Source organism: Jatropha curcas, chromosome 11, assembly GCF_041381405.1.
Source record: "Jatropha curcas cultivar XTBG-Jc1 chromosome 11, XTBG_Jcur_1.0, whole genome shotgun sequence".
NCBI lineage: Eukaryota > Viridiplantae > Streptophyta > Magnoliopsida > Malpighiales > Euphorbiaceae > Jatropha > Jatropha curcas.
The window spans coordinates 24,898,868-24,912,631 of NC_143161.1; the positions used below are offsets into that span (position 1 = coordinate 24,898,868).

The window sequence follows — 13,764 nt, forward strand, 5'->3', positions numbered from 1 at the left end:
ATAATAAAAATGAAATCAAGCAAAAAGTTGTTGAAAAGAAATCAAGGTTTAGAAGTTACTACGAATTTTGACTTCACTTAATTCTATCTAGTTTATCATATTAGTTTGATAATCAATTTTAATTATTCAAGAAGAAGAAATACTCATAAATTCGCTAATAAGCTCTCTCGATATTTTATTAGCTATTTTAATCCACTTCAATTATTCATCTCTCAATGGTGCAACCAAACATATATTAAATCATTAAGTTCTTGTGATTATTCAGAAATTCACAAATTAAGATCTTTAATTTTACGAAAACCTCCCACGAGTCAAACCATCTAGCTCTCGCATCAAGTTGTTATTCCCATGAAATTATTACTCTGTTCATATCGAAAACCATTCTCTCGATAGTGATTAATGAAATAAATCAATCCAATGGATGCCTAGAAGCATTAAGATCAATAATAAACTTTACTTGAATAAAGAAAATCAAATCTAATATTTATAAACTGGAGTTGAATTTAAGCTACATCATATCCCTAGTAAAGAGATTTAGTTCAACATAGTAAATAATTCAAACTCAATTAAATTTGTAAATAATCCTATAAAGAATAATAAAGAAAAAGAGAGTTTAGAAATAAAAACTAGTCAACGATTGGCTTGAACGGCTTCTTTGAATCTTGACAGCAACTTGAGTACTTGAAGTCTTAAAGAGAAAGAAAAGTATGTAGAAATCAATAGAACAAGAGATGAAATATACAATGGATATCACCCTTAGACGATGAATAGTTTCTCTCTTTATATAGACTGTCTGAAATATCTTCATATTTATTTAGGAAAGTTAATTTCTATTAAGGAAGAAATCTTTTGCAGATAGGAAACTGTTTAGATTTCGTATGTTTTCCCAATCAAAACTCTCCCTGCATCTAAATAGGACTCCAGCTTGAATAAGGTAGATCCCACAAGATGTGGGCAGCACAAGCTTAATATGAAATCTTGGCCAAGTTGAACTCTGCAGAGTAGCATGGGGGTGCTGGTAGCATGCCTTGGGGGTGCTACTTGCTGGAAGTCTTTGACAATTGATCTTCTTTTGTATTTTTGACTTGTTTTCTATAAAAATCTTACAAAATACATCAAGATCAAGTGAAATATGATTCAAAGAAACTTTAAACAAAAACATAAATAAAATTAATAAAAACTAATTAAAATAATTAAAAATACTAAAAATCCTAATAAAAATAATATTAAAAATACTATAAAAATAACACCTAACACTCTACAAATTAGAAGAAAAATAAAAAACTATAAAAATAAATTTATAGAGAAAATTAATTTTATTTTTCTTTTATATCAAAAAAAATAAGCAATATAAGTAGGACATCCACACGCTTAAGACATGCTACACTAAATAAGTATAATATATTAATATTTCAAATAAAAAACGATCATTTATAATAAATCATAAATATAAAATAAAAAATACTTAATTTCTTATTTCAATATAATTAATTAAATTCTCAAAATTATTATCACTATTGAAAAATACTTTAATAGTGTGTGTGCATTTTTTGATGCAGGTCATACTATAGGTGTCAAAAAGGGTTATGACACGCGAATACGATTCACCTAACAATCGAAATAAATGGGTCAGGGTTGAGGTTAAACGAGTTTGTGCATAAATGAATAACCTATTTATAACATGAATATAAATGTGTTGTTTGGCGGGTTGACACGCGGGGTAGACAAGTTACCCATTTATTTAATTGTAAAAAGATAATTTTAATGTTAAATATAAATACTCCAACTAAAACCTATTTAAATTTTATTGTTGTACTAATTTTTTATTTTAGTTATGAATCTTAAAGAATTTACATTTTATATATGAAAATTTATTTTTAAATACGATTGGAGTTAAATAAGTTAAAATTTAAAAATATTATAAGCAGGTTAAGTGAATCATATACAGGTCAACATGACCCCTTATTTATAATATTAAGAAAGTTACACGGATTGTATATGAGTCAACCCACTTAACCTGTTTATAATATTAAGCGGTTTAAACGTGTCGTGATCATGTCTCCTAACTAATTTTCATGTCGTGTTCATGTCAATAAATTTAATAAAATTATTAAATTAGTCACGTTCATGTTGACCCTAATTATGTTTCGTATTAGGCGAATCCGTGTCGAATTTGACACACAAACCCATTTTGAAACCTCTAGGTTATACCATATATGGCTTTTGCTATTGCATATCTTGGTAAAAGACTTCGCAGGATACTTAAGAAGACACATCTTAGCACTGCAGCTTTTTTTTAGCATATCTCAATGAGATACAATTTTGTAATACATTTAACGATCATTTTATTATACAATTTTGTTATTTTTGAACGCTATTATAAAAGATTATTTCATCATTAATTTGCTATATATATATATATATATATATATATATATATATATATATATATATATATATATATATATATATAATAACTTCGTCAATCTTTATAAGATATTTTCTGTTTGCATGGAGAATATATCATTTTTCTTTAAATTTAATTTTTCTCTAACCAAAAAAATACTTTTCATTAACTAATTTTCTTAAACACTTAAAATTAAAGAGTTAACAGAAATTGAATGAATGAAAGTATATTTTTATTGATATGAGTGGTAAGTTTATAAAGAGAAATACTCAACCACATCCCAAGGATATCTCAACAAAAGTAACTAAATAGAAGATTCCAAGAATTCAAAAAATACAAAAGAATCAAGAACAGAATATTAAGGAAACTTATGCAAATTCAAATAGTTAATTGTTGCTTCCTCTATTATGCCCTCACAAGTTGGCGGTAATATTAACAACAACAACTTATCAAACATAAGATCAAAAGAGGCACGTGATAGAGGTTTAGTGAGAATATCAACCACTTGGTTTGTTGCATGTAAGTGTCAATCTATGTTTTGCACCAATCATATACAAATTGAAAATCAATAGCCGCATGCTTCATTCGACTATGAAATATAAGGTTCTCACAAAGGTAGGTTGTGCCAACATTATCACAAAAGATCCTTGGATTAGCAACTAGAGAAATTCGAAGCTCACGTAAATGATTCGTAAGCAAATTGGTTTCAGCAAGTGCAACAGCAACAACTCGATATTATGCCTTAGTGGAAGAGCGAGAAACAGACCTTTGTTTCTTTGAAAACCAAGAAATCGGAGTGCTAACAAGATAAATAACATAACTAACAGTAGAGGTTCGATCAACCGAGTCACCATCCCAATCAGAGTCAGGTTAAACAAACAACCTATTATCATATTCATGAGCAATTTGGAGAGCAAAGGAAGAGGTGCTTTGAGATATTGTAGTAACCATTTAACAATCTTCCAATGAGTATCTCTTGGATAATGCATTGAATTGAGAAAACCTTATTGATAGAAAATGATATGTCAAGTCGAGTGAAAGATACATATTGTAGTTTGCCAACAATCTTTCGACATTAGGAGCCATCAACAATGGGGTCATCTTCCCAAAACACCAAGAACAGTAGTATAAGACATTGGTGTACGAACACCTTTGCTTTCCTACATATTAACCTCATTCAAAAGATCCATATTATATTTTTGTTGAGATAATAGTAAGCCTCCATGATACAGAATGACTTTCAACACCTAAAAAATAATGAAGGTCACTAAGGTCTTTAAGAGAGAACCAATTAGCAAGATAGGTAATATGACGAACACCATTCATATGATTGTCAATGACAATAACGTTCTATTTCTCTATTTAATTATAATTAACTATGAATGTCTACTTGTGTATTTGCATCATGTTAATTAATTGTTTGCTATGCTTGCATTTAATTGCAATACTTGATTAATTGTATTGTGATAAGGCTATGCCTTGTATGTGTGAATTTAGGATGAAGTGGGTCACCATGGGTTTGTAAGGGCGGTCTACGAGACTATTGGCCCTATGGGAGATCGGCGCCCCGTGTGCATCTAATGATATGGATTTTAATGGAAACCACAGGGTGGCCTCCTGATGCTATGGAAAAGAAAAGAGAGAATGGAAAAACAATGAGAGAGCTGGTTAAATGAGGATTAGATCGGTTGGCCGGATATGGGGGATTGGCTCCCTAGTGCACACGTTATGCGAGAGTGGACCATGTGTGAGGACAGCTCATTAGGGGTTTCGATGACGCCACAGACCAATTTCCATGTGATGTGATTATGTGAAGTTGTTAATAAGTGTAAGTGCTGTTGTTATGCCATTTGTGTGACTGTCTGCGTGAGCATATAACTAGTCGGATGACTAGATTGATATGTTTACACATTTGTATGAATGCGTGTGTTGTGCAATAATTATTACTCCTTAGAAAACTCACATGTCTGATTTAATTTTTCAGGAAGTAAGTTTCTCTTTAATTCAGTTTAAGCTATGTTTCTTCGCTGCAGGGCTATAAAGAAATTTTCGTAGTTCCATAATTATTTTGCTATGTAACTATATGTATACAAAGCTATGTATATCAAACAGTTAGTGACTCCGCAATTGTAGAATTTACATACATTTAGTCGTGTATTAACATAAATGAAATAATTCTGTGAGCCCATATTAGAAATGTGATGTATTGTAAATTGGGCTCAAACTGTGGAATGTTGAAGATGATAAATTTGGGCCAAGGTATAAAAAAATCTTGAGATTTATTTTTCCTAGTAATATGGGTTGAATGTTTAAAATTTATATTGAGATAGTAGATTTTAGTGTCTCAGGCTTACTACGGGCCTTGGGGGCTTTAAGCTTACCTAGGCCCTAGTGCCGGTCCGGCATATGGAAACGGGTCGTGACAGGTTTACTGTAGATAAATTAAAGTAAAGGGACACAATGGGCAAAACCTTATTCAAACTTTTAGTTCCTTTTCCTCTTATCTAAATCTTATTCAAACATTTCAAAACCTGATATGAAATTTTTTCTGTGTATAAAATGATAAGTTATTTGTTAATAATTTTAATCATATTTGCAGTAAAAAATTTAAAATGAACAAAAAGTTATAAATTTTTAATAGATTTTTAGATTTCATTTGTTTGCTTTAATAACGTTTTTAATTTATAATTGGGCCACCTTTGCTAATTTTCTGGGTACGTCCCTCGATTCAACCCACAACCTAAAAATTAGATCAAGCGCATTTTATTTTTTAGTTGGTGTACTACATCACTCAGCACATTTTCAATTCTCCATTCAAGTTGTTAGTCAGTCAATTTGTTGCTCTTTCCTTTGAAAGAAGCAATAGTATTAAGATATAAAATGATTTTTTAAGGCTTTTATTTTTAAAAAATAAATTAACTGGAAACTACTTTTCGAATATCATGATATTTTTAATAGAGGAAGCAACAATAAACTCATTTGAATCTATATCATTTTCTTTAATATTATGTTTTTGATTCTTTGTAGTTTTGAATTTTTGGAAATCTTCTATGTATATATTACTATTGAGATATCCTTGGATGTGGTTGAGTATTTCTCATTATAAACTCACCACTCATAGCAATAACAATATACTTTAATTCATTCAATTTTTGTAAACTCTTTATGGTACCAAAGTTATAAGCTCATATGAGCATGTTTTCTTTCTTAACTGCCTCACAAACAACCAAATTATCTTTTCCAATGGCTGGCACCACACTTATTATAATGCTGGTAGCACTGATACCCCTAATCCGATTGTGCAATTCAATCCTACACTCAACTACCCATTAAAGCTTATCAACATTGATAATTTTGCAACATGGAAAACCTAGATCTCCATGCTTATGCATGGACACGACCTCTTTGGTCATCTTGATGGCTCATCATCAACCCCTCCTACCACAATCACTCAAAATAACTAAAGCACACAAATTTCTGCATATGGAACATGGTACCGCCAAGACCAGCTTATCTAAAATGCTCTCATGGTGTCAGTATATACAACTCTTGCATATACCGTTACAACAACATCATCTTCACACAAAACATGGACTTCTCTTCATAGTGCTTTTGCCAACAAGTCTTAGATTGGGATTTTCAATCTTCGAGATCAGCTAACTTGTATTAATAAAGACTCTAGACTTGTAGCTGACTATTTTACATGACATTTGCTTTCTTTCATATAAACTTGCCATTGTAGGAGCCCTATAAGAAATGAAGAACTTATTGTCAAAATCCTAAGTGATCTTCGAATTTCAGGAAATATCTGCAGTCATTAGATCATGAGACACTCTCATCACCTATGACGAATTATATAAAAAATTGATTGACCATGAGCTCTTTATCAAGCACGAGGAAGCTAAGAAAACACCTCCTATCATTACTGCAATTGCTCAAAGGAACAACCAAGCACCCTTTCGTAAAAATCGATGGTAAGGAAATAATCCCTCCTCAAATAACCGGCAATGGTAGTCTCAATTTAATAAGGAATTACAAATAACATACAATTGCAGCTTAGATGAAACTAACAACAACAACTATCAAATAATATTATTCAATGCTAACTATGTGATTGCCCTGGTCAATTAGCCAAAGTTTGTCATTTTCAATCTTAAAATCATTTTCAAGCTCGTGGTAATTTTGCTAGCGTCTGTCCTAATAACCAGAATCTTGGGTTATTGATTTTGAAGCCAATCACCATATGACTTCCCGATGCTCAAAATTTAGACACTATTCATGACTACCACGGGCTAGAAGAGATCTCAATGGGCAATGGTAGTACCATTCTAATTCTTCACACTAGTAACACTCATTTAAGTCATGAAATTATAACTTTAAATTATTAAACACTTTTTATGCCCTGACATGAAAAGTAACCTTATATTTGTTTCTCAATTTTGTTAAGATAATAAAATCTCTATTGAATTTTTTGCTTTACATTTTTTTTATAAAAAGATCTAAACAAGGAGTGCCTTTATTGCACGGACAGAATAGAGATGGACTTTATGATTGTGTATAGGGTAGAGCGCATAAGCATCCTCAATCCAACTTGGCCTTTTGACATCTCCCGATTTACCTATGGCATCAACGTTCAGGATGTCCCAATCATCATACTTTAAATAAGCTATTGCATAAATTTTCAATTCCATTTTGTGATTCAAAGAATTTTTCACTTTGTAACTCTTATTGTTCTTCAAAGATGCATAGGTTGTCTTTTTCTAAAAATTCCTTACAAAGTCAAAGAATATTACAAATAATTTATAGTGATTTATAGGGTCCTTTAGTTCTATCAATTGATAAAAAGCATTATTATGCTTTATTTATCGATCATTGTTCAAAATATATTTGGCTGTACACATTAAAAGCAAAACATAAAGTTCAAGATGTTTTTAAAGCTTTACACCCCTTACTTGAACGATGTTTTCAAACAAAAATTATTTCATTTTATACAAATGGTGGGGTTAATTTGAAAGGCTGTCTTCTTATTTAAAACACATAGTATTGAATATTTACTTTCACCTCCCTATACACCACAATGAGTGTTAGTAATTGAACGACAACACCGGTATGTTATTGAAATTACAAAAACATTATTACATCAAGCATATCTACCATCAAATTTTTGGAGCTTTGCCTGTCATTAAGCTGTTTATCTCATTAATTGGTTACCGACACCAAATTTATAAGACAAATGCCCCTATGAAATTCTATTCAATGCCTCATCAAAGTATGATTCTATGAAAATATTTGTCTGTCTTGTTATCCATAGCTTAGTCATACACCAAAATAAACTTGAGCTCTGTTCAACTCTATATGTTTATTTAGGATTTTCCAACAAATGTTATTGTGTCACAATCCGTCTCTAAGGGACAAATTGACACTAGAACTTAGGAAAGCATAAAGCATCCAAAGCCCATTGTAAGCCTTTCCTATCCATGATCACTTTTAGGCCCAATATTATATAAGGTCTAACATTTGACCCAGAACACATAAAATATAAATTCATAGTTAACTAAACAAGTTCAAAGTTTACGGGAATTGCGGAATTTATCCATTACTTGTATACATAAGAATCCTTCTAAGATAAGGGGTGAAACTGCTCCAGAGGGATTCAAAGCAAATGATAAAGGAATCTAATGGCTTGAAAAAGAATAAAAAAATAAAAAATCAATGAGGCAGGGGTCAGTGCCTCAACTCAGTGAATAATAATAAGCATTATAAATACCACACACAATCGCACAATGATTTCATTAAATTTTTAAAATGTCACACAAAGTCACCTAGTATTGTAGTACAGTTTAATATAGACACAAATGGAAACAAGCTGGTATAAACCTTAAAGCATGAAATTATATTTATTGAAGGTACATTCAAAAGGTAGAGCTTTCAAACATCATAATATCTTATAATTTCACTAAGGCGGATCACATATCATAATAGTTTCTTTTTCTCTTTTTTTTTTTTCTCTGTTAATCATGTTTCATAATAGAGGAGCCCATCCCTCAATTAGGGCACGAGGAGTTCATCCCCCATTACGGACCGAGGAACTCATCCCCCAAATATAAGCTGAGGAGCCAATTCCCCATACGGCCAAGACATCAATAAGCCATGTGGTTCTCATCACCATATTTCAAATATCCTTTGTTTACACTTTATTTAAAAAAAAAAAAGAAAACACGGAATAAAAATTTCATATCCATACCACATCTCAACTAATCGCATTCACATCATCAAGACAACACTATAAACACAAAAAGCACGACAATTTTCATTATCAAATGCCACCAAGCCACAAATTATAGTTACTAGATAAATTAATCTAAATATGAAGATAATCATAGGTTAAATACTTTAATTCCAGGATGGAATTTCCATAAATCAAATTTTCCATCTCTTATATCCACGATGCACATCATTCAATTACACAAACATTATGAGGTCAAGCAGAAATCTTAACAAGGCACAACAACTATTTTACCAAACATTAACAACCAATCTTGAGTTGACACGGAACCGCAAGGAATAACTATCTGAATAACAAATATCCACATAATAATTATAATGCAAAATTAATCCAACATTTAATCCAATTAAAGTAACCAAAATGCAGACAATATTCAATATAAAATTTTAAGATAAACCTCTAACATATAATACGTACTTTGCTTAAATCACTAGCACTTCATTCACAAAACAAATGATTTATATTTTAGGCCCTTAGGATGATAAGATCAATTATAAAAATGCAAGTTTAGGTATAAATAATACTTAATACTACTCACTATGATTGAAGAAAGAAGCAAGTTTCTAATTCTAACTATGATTTCAGTAGTGGATTGTAACACCCGCCACCCAATCCCGAGAGACTCGACGGCGGATGCCACATTCGGTGCCGGAGACACCGTCTTAACTTAACATATAAATCATAAAACTAAAATTTTACATTAGAAGTAATTGGGTATTCACAAGTTTCACGAGTATATTATTTTTTTTTATAATAGAAATGTCATTTCATTTTCTTATCTTTTTTTTTTAAATATATATACATTGGGAACAATCCTACAAAAATACTGTAAGAATATCCCTTTAAAAACTGAGCTCGCCAAACATGTGAATACAAAATACTCCCAATGAAACTCCAAATGTCCAACATCTCCAAATAATTATTATAACACAACAACACTTTTATGTTTTCATAACTAAATAAATCCTCAATAGTATTTTCGATTCATCAATTACTTGCATTCATTATAGATATCAAGTCTTAATGAAGTAATCATATCAACTGACTTAAAATATTTCATATTCACTCATTTAATAAATCCTATGCTTATCTCCAAATATATAAACCAAAATAATTTATTATTACATATAATTCAAATAACATAATCTCCAAAAAATGTAATAATTATACATGCCATAATTCTTAAGTACATAAATCTCAATCGACTACTACCAAATTAGTGACTTCTGCTTTGATAAGATGCTTCTACTCTTCAAGTAGCAACCACATCTTCAACCTACGCGTGATAAAAATCGACGCGCTGAGTATAAAACTCAGTGGTGCTCATAATTCACATACTTACCAAAATTGCGATGGCAACTTACTTAAAACACAAATTTCGTAAAATCATTTATAATCATAAAATCTCAAATATTAACATGCATTTACATTTATAGCAACAATAAAATGTTATTTTTCGTTAAGGCTCATACTCATGCAGAATGAACATAAGCAGATTTGATCGTGGCCTATGTTAGCGCCACCCCCATCACATACTCGTGGCCTATGAAAGCACCACCCCCATCACACAATCGTGGCCTAGGAAAGCACCACCATGGCCTATGAAAGCACCACCCCCATCACACAATCGTGGCCTATGAAAGCACCACCGTGGCCTATGAAAGCACCACCCCCATCACACAAATAAGCGCGTCCGCCTATTTATAAGGGCTGATAACCCTAGCATATGATCATAGCTTCACAATAACAAAATCAATCTCATCATACCACGTTTCAATCATGCATAGTAGAGCCCAAATCAAAATCATTCTTGCACAAAAGCAATAATTCTTAATCAAAAACAGTTCATTACTTAATACCCATCACTTCAAAATTTCTCAACTTACAACTTACACAAATTACCACATTCTTTTTAAGATAGTATATATATACAAAGCACTTACACCTTAAATACCCATTTCTTTGTTAAAACTCTAAACATATAAAAGTTATCAAATAATCATACTTATGTCATATATATAATAATTATGTAAGCTTTACTACACTAAGGTGGTACCAAGGGGAGGAATTTCCTTCTCCAATCACACATGCTAACATAACTCTTATGCACAAAAGTATCCATTTCAACCCTCATCATGCATTATCTAAATCAATTCCACACCTTTCCAATTTATATCCATTTAATCATATCCACAACAACCCTTCTCACACTTATGTTTTATTTTTGTCAAATAAATTCTAAAACATACAAATAATCAAGAGCACTTCATCACACATGAGTTATACATACTTTTATCCAAATAACCCTTTGATTTAGGACATAGAAAATTTCCAGCATTAATATCACCTTGACCTTTTCTGAGTTTTTAGGACATAACTTGAGTTATAGATTTCCAAATTAAGTGAAGTTTGATTCATTAGAAAGCTAAGACAAAATTCTACAAATGTTATCAAGGGACAACAGCCCAGATCAATCTGTAATATGGTGAAAAAAGGCTAGGAACACAGACCAATAGTCCAGACCTGATTCAGCAGCACTAATTCCAATGTTTATCCAATTCCTACTTATCCAAACACTCAAATCAAACCAATCCAAAACCAGAGAAGTCTCAAGACACAGGGAAACAACTCTCATGAAGAACTCAGAATATAATCTTATCATTATAGTGGTCAAAATGGGCACTCAATTCAGTGATGCATGTAGCCCGTCATAACAGAGTCAGTTTGGGTTTTTCAGCCATAAGTTGAACTATATATATCCAAATTGGACACAAGAGGATGGGTTGGAAAGCTAAGAAGTAGACCTATAACTTTCATGAAGGACTCAGACACCAAAGGTAAATGAAAAGGATCCAAAAACAGTCCTTAATCACACCCAATAACATTTTTTTTCTAATTTCAGCTTACTTAATCATATACAAGGTAGAGATTTCTACCACATACTAAATACTCATTAAATATCATCTTAAGATCATAAATCCACAGAGAATAACAAGAAAACTTAAGGATTTATTCATCAATAGGTTCTGCCACTCTTGAAGAATGAAGAAGAAATTGTTTTCCTTATCAATTCAACATATAAACATGCTTAGAAATCTCCCAAGAACACATTTATACCACCAAAATTCAATAATCAAATCATTTCATATAAAATTCCCAATTTTCACAAATAGTATAAACTTCACAAAATCAAAAATTTAAATAAGGTAAGAGGATTTATGAACACTTACTTTAAAACAAGCCTTAGCAAGCTTAGATTAAAGCATTCTAAGCTCCAACTTTGCCTTTACTCCTTGGTAGAGGTTTCCTAAGCCTTTGGCTTTCCAAGTTTCTTGAAAATAATCACCACAAATCACTTCTCAAGCTTTAAACTCTAGGATTGATTCCTTAAATCAAGTTAAATGGGTTGAATTTGATGGATTTAGCTAAGGATGAAGTTGAAGAAAAACAAAGAGAAGAAGAAGAAGAAGGAGATAGCCAACGCCAAAGAGAAGAAGAAGGAGAGAAAGTGGTTGCTCAAATTATTGAGCACAAGGGTATTTTAGTCTTTTCTCAACATTGGATGGCTAGGATTGAGTCAATCTAATCTAATGGCTACAAATATTCTCCCAATTAAATTCCTTCAAAAAACTATTTAACACAATAAAATCCTCAACTTTACTCCATAAAAATAATTCATCTAATTTCCTTAATTAATATAACACCATTTCAAATTTACTCCATACAAATATTGCCTCTAATTTTCCTTACTTAATATCACACCTTAATTAACTATTCACAAATTTTCTAAATTCTCTAAAAATATTTATTACTTACTTTCTACCCATAAAAATAATGTATACATACTCCAAAAATATTATAGAAAATATTAAACATACATAGTAATTTTTCCGGACCAAAATAATATTTATTCCCGGACCGATGATACTATTCACAGACCGGTAACTTACTATTTTAGACACAGAAAAATGGGACGTTACATGGATAGTTCCAGTCAATCTATAAGAAGAAGAAAACGGGAAACTTAAATCAGCAAAGCACATTTACTTATATATTTACATAAATTTTTTTATATTAAAGTTTTATTTTCTAGCTCTAATTAAGATTGTTCTGGCTAAACATTGAATTATCTACCTATTAAGTTTGCAGAACTCAACATACAGAAGCACATTGCCTGTCCATCGGGCTAATTAATTACAATGTCCCATCCGCCATAACATTATCCAATATCAATCCAATTCTCAACTCAAATCAACCATACCACAGGTACCTCCTAACTACTTTTCAATATAAATATCCAATAAACACAATAAACAAATATAAATAACTTCATCCCTTCTATTAATTTGCATTCTAATTCATTTTATGCAATTAGTCACTTAACTTTAACCCATTAATACTTTATATTAGAAATCAATACATTCTAAAATTAATAACTAATTTATATTGCAAATGATAGTTAGCAAAGTACCTGTTGCTAGGTTCATAATTCACATTTAAAAAAAATAACCGAGTTTGAGATTTTATATATATGTAAAACAAAAATTCCTATTAATCTTGCTCTAACTAGCCATTTGATTCACATGATTTTCGGTTAACATTAGTTTGATTATCGGAAACTATTGACTATACTACTAGACAATTGAAATTCACTGTCTATCGACTAACTAATTAAAATTTGAATTGCATTTTTGGAATCAGCGGAAATAAGAGAAGATTCTGTCCATGAACCTTGCCGGAACCTCGTCGGCCGGCTGTCGGACCACCGGGCTAGCCACCATGCTTGGTGGCTGGAAAATCCAGCTATACCTAAAATTGATAAGCTATACATCAATTTGTTCATTATGATGAGAGAGATCACTAATATGTGATCAATTAAACATCGGTGTGAACTATTTGACCGTAAATCAACTGAAAAGGTTCGCTGGTCACCGTTTTGGGTTTTTCGATTCTGATCACCAAATTCAACACAGAAACAGTCAAATGAAAGAGGTAGAAGAGAGGAATTGATTTAAGTCTGCCTCACAAACTGGGTTCGTCGAAAACGGTGTGAATCATTGGAAACTCACGA

The 13,764-nt window shown here is 31.3% G+C and overlaps 1 long non-coding RNA gene across 1 annotated transcript; it reads right to left on the bottom strand.

Moving 5' to 3' along the window:
* Positions 1-9,794: 9,794 nt before the first annotated feature.
* On the bottom strand, positions 9,795-12,322 carry LOC149492797 (uncharacterized). The gene is made up of 2 exons (XR_016318888.1): positions 11,924-12,322; positions 9,795-9,969 (listed from the first exon to the last, which is right to left on the bottom strand). It is a non-coding gene; the product is annotated as an uncharacterized LOC149492797 (long non-coding RNA).
* Positions 12,323-13,764: the final 1,442 nt, after the last annotated feature.